At 36.9% G+C, this 4,520-nt stretch overlaps 1 long non-coding RNA gene across 1 annotated transcript; it reads right to left on the bottom strand.

The window, feature by feature from the left end:
- Window positions 1–1,129: 1,129 nt before the first annotated feature.
- On the bottom strand, window positions 1,130–4,272 carry LOC117296994. The gene is made up of 4 exons (XR_004519833.1): window positions 4,211–4,272; window positions 3,021–3,218; window positions 1,637–1,756; window positions 1,130–1,229 (listed from the first exon to the last, which is right to left on the bottom strand). It is a non-coding gene; the product is annotated as an uncharacterized LOC117296994 (long non-coding RNA).
- Window positions 4,273–4,520: the final 248 nt, after the last annotated feature.

Here is a 4,520-nt window from a genome sequence, read left to right as displayed (position 1 = left end):
CATTTTTTAAAAACCATGAGGGTTGAGACTTTTTATTTTTATAAACAAACATGTTCTGTTGTACAGAGCATCATGTTTAAACCAATGTCTAAACAAAATTGCCATTTCAGAAACTTGTAAACTCATCTGGGTCACACAGATTGTCTGACTTTTCAAACTCATTGTTTGGCATTATGAAAGCACTTGTACTTTAAAGAAAAGGGCAAATTCAAGGTTGCCTGTTTATTGAAAACTATACAAATCTGGTGATATAATCATTGTGCCAATTTTTGAAATTGGAAGACAATGATATTTTGCCAAAAAACAAAAGTTGATTCTGATAAAAACAATTTTTTTTTTTAAGCACTTTACAACTTTCCAAAACTTTTCAAAAAAGGAGTTTGTCTTTTCTTGAAAACGGTGGCGACTTACAGACTAATCCCCCTAATTTTGTAAGTATATTTTACATAAATAAATACTGGCATTGCTTTTTAGATACGATACAAACACTCTGGTCGTTTTATGGTGATCACATTGAAGTTCCGAGGAGTGCACGATCCACGTGCGTTTAGTAATTTCTCTAGCCTTCATGGCCTTACGAACACGTGTAGTCTCAACAGAACTGGTTTATCCTTCTCATCTCAATTGTATCTTATATTGTTCAAAGAGTCTTCAGTAACTCTGTCTCCAATCCAGGCTTTGAGATGTAGCATTAGAGCTGCATCTCGAAGCCAACATGTCCAAATTGTTCAAAAAGTTTTTGCTGGAAAGAAGCTTGTAGAAAAGGGTTGATGATTCTTCAGAGTTCAGTGAATCCTTGCAAAGTTCCAAAGAGTGCATGTTCAAGGTGGGTTCAGAAATGTCTCTAGCCTTGCATACACATAGTGTCTTTGCAGTGATACACCCTTCTCATCTCATTTGTATCTCAAGAGTTCACAGAGTCTTCAGGAATTCCGTCTCACATCCAGACTTTGAGATGTAGCATTAGATAACTCCAGTGCTGCATCTCAAAGCCAACATGTCCAAATTGTTCAAATAGTCTTTGCTGGAATGAAGTTTGTAGACAGGGTTGATGATCCATCAGAGTTCAGTGAATCCTTGCAAACATGACGTCTCCTCACGCACTGCATCATGCAGTTTGCAGCATGGGTTGATAGATGTTTCTTACATTCACAAGGTCTTTTGAAGAGAGTAGCCTCCTGCTTAGTATTCCATGAAGTTAATATTTCTCTCCATTTGAATACTTGATTCTGCAAATAAGGAAACCCACTAGGAGTTACAATTGGTCCAAACAATAGGATTTACATGTACATGTTATCTATCCTCGAAAGGTCAACAGCAAAAATTGATGAAAGAGTTCCAAAAAGTCCTTAAAGAAATGTTTTGAGTAGAACAAACACAAATTTATGAAGCAATATTTGAGCCTGCTATGTCCAACTAAACTATCTAGCCACTATGTTAGCATCTCTCTATTTGGTCAACATCTTGCCAGTGATGTCCCATTGTTACTTATTAATTGAAGTCTTAAAGTTATAAGGGAAAGATCAGAATGTATTTTATGGGGCACGAGCTGGCAGCAATGGTCATTCTGGTGTACAAGTATCCCAATAATATCTCAACATTTGATGATAAAGAAGTGATTATTTTTTCCACTTACATAAGTACCATTCTTGTGCTGAAAGTTACTGCATCTTCGCAGGACAGTGAGCCTTTATGAGAGGGTTGTGCAGATGTTGTGCAGCCAATGTTGTGCAGAATGTCGACCCTCATTTGAAATCTAACGAAGGAAGGTAACGAAAATAGAATAGTGTTTAACTATGCAACAGCCACATTAAAATTAGATACCCAAGTCAGAATGCATAAAATCTGAAAAGAATTTATCAGAGTGAGCATAAAATATATAAGGGGTGAGACGTACTAAATGTTCTTGTAAACACCTCATTGACACAATCATCCCTGCCACGACAGGGTTTTCCACAGGGTTCAATTTTTTCCGAACAACAAATTGCGCAAACCATTCCTGCACTAACGTCAAATTGCGCAACTAATTCATGCACTATAGTCAAATTACATTCCAGCTTTCAACGAATGAACATATTCGCACCATTGCACGAATGAAAAACGTTCATTATTTGTTTTATATAACATCCAAGTAGATCTTTGTCATTTTGATTGAAAGATACAACTTTCACTCAACAAACAATTTCAACTGTAGAAGCCGAATGCTAGTAATTTTACTATGCCTTCTTGTAGTAACACCTGCTGCGTTACCAAAGACACGCGCACGCAGTGATGTTTTTACTCAGCTTTTTCGTTCCATCCGAAAAGTACCATTGCACGCTGGCAGCGTGCAATGGTACTTTTCGGATGGAACGAAAAAGCACGGTGAGTGACTCAGCGTGCAATGGTACTTTGATTTGCTATCACGTGACGGACAATCCTCCAATCAAATGGCAAGGATCTGCTTGGGTGTTATATAAATCAGTCTATGTACTTGCAAGTTCAAGGCGAATTGAAATGGTGGTTTGTGTTCATCGTCAGTAATTTTCAAGACTTTTTGTCAGGTTGCTGAAGAATTTGCCAAGGCGCTCAACGATTTTGTCCGGGCGCTACATTTTTTAATGGGCACATTTTGTAATTTGAAAATACTGTCCGGGCGATCGTGCACAAAGGGGGATTTTAGTCCGAAATCAGTGGTTTTGTTCGTGCTGAAAAGGTTTGCACAAAAAGGTTTGCACGATCTTGCAAGAATATTTTCATTTCTGCAATCGCCGATGTGCAGAAATGGTTTGTGCAATCGGGTTATCGTGACGCAATAAATAGTTTGTGCATTTTGCCAATAGTGCAGGAATTTGACGTTATTGCAGGAAACATCCTGCACCTTGTTAATACAGTTGATCCATGATGTTGCTGTAGACTTTGAGATAACGTAGTAAAGCACTCAGCCATGTTTCTGGAATTCTTTTGATTATTTACACTGAGTAAAGTGTAGCAAACTAAGCTGAAAATAAGTTTAATTTGAGTTTGAAAGACTTTCTTACCTCCTGTGTTTGTGTTGTGAGCAGCTCACTGTCTGTCTCCAACTCATTGTAGTCATCCAAGGTTTTATCAGCTCAAAATGTTGAAATGCATTGTCTTTCTGTGGTGCCTCTTGTCTTTAACTTGCTGTTGTATGTTGTGTGTTGCTGGTGTCAACATCTCATGTTGCCAAACGTCATGGGGAATGTAGAGGGATCAATCTAAAGGAAAGGATAATAAGAAATCAAAATTAAATTATCTGTGCAAAAATCTACGATCCTACCGCAGATCCAAATGATTGTTGATTAACGGGACTGGTTTCTTACATGTAGGACCTGAGGACTCGGACTTTAGTTACATACTGTATGTACATTAGAGTCAAAACAAGGTAATGTAAATCACTTACATACAAATCAACAAAGCAAATTATAGTTATATTCATAAAAAAGTCGTTTGCCCTGTCAGTGATGACGCACACCCAATATTCAGACCTTTACGAGATCATTTGATGAAATGGAAACAAAATAACAGGACAGTGCAGACTTAACAGGAAAATTTGCCATATGGCGCCACCACTTTTTCATTTTATATGAACAAATATAGTATCTGAAAAAAATTATAATTTACCTGGGGTGGATTTCACAAAGGTAGTCCTAACTTGGGACTAGTCCTAGGCAATGCTAAGATATAGGGCCAGTCCTAAGTTAGGATGAGTTACTGATCCTAACTTAGGATTGGTCCTATCTCTTAACATTGCCTAGGACTAGTCCTAAGTTAGGACTACCTTTGTGAAATCCACCCCTAATGAGATATCCCTTTTGTAAAAATGAGTGAAAAAGTGCAGGCGCCATATGGAAAGTTATCCCTTTATTCTTTAAAAATTGTGCAGAAACGTTTTGTGTTTAAACATCCAAACATTGCAACACTGACTATTTCCTTAACAAAAACAATATATTTACTACAATTTATCGACTGAACCATGATTCCTCCATGATTGAACCAACCACAACAATGCTCCCTCCGCCATCTTGGAATTATAAAAATAATTGTACATAAATCGTCAGAATATTGACTGTCACTTATCAGCCACAAAATGCATTTATTTTTACCTGAATTTCGACTCTACAACATGACTGTTTCCCATAAGACGCATAGGGGTATTTGAAATTATGTTACAATTGCCAAAAAGGCAAAATAGAAATAGGTTTCTTACCGCCATGTACAAAAAAATCTCCCCATGCGGGATGCAAAATTGGACAACCAAGACCAATGGAGGGCGCTGTTTAAAAAAAGTCCATTAAAAAACTTCAAAAGTTCAATATATTTTTCACTTCTCAAACACCAAAACGAAAAATGTAAAAATACTTTAAGGGAACAATAATATACAAACAATAATTTAAAACAAATATTGTCATGTTATACTTAATTATACAATTTAAGGGAGGATAATAACCTGATCCCAATCAATAGGCGCCTGTCATTACATACTTTGTGAGTCAGGATACCAATTCAACTAAACAATG

This window comes from Asterias rubens, chromosome 11, assembly GCF_902459465.1.
Source record: "Asterias rubens chromosome 11, eAstRub1.3, whole genome shotgun sequence".
Lineage (NCBI taxonomy): Eukaryota > Metazoa > Echinodermata > Asteroidea > Forcipulatida > Asteriidae > Asterias > Asterias rubens.
The sequence above is the reverse complement of the archived record's forward strand: the minus strand, read 5'-3'. Positions and strand labels throughout refer to the sequence as shown.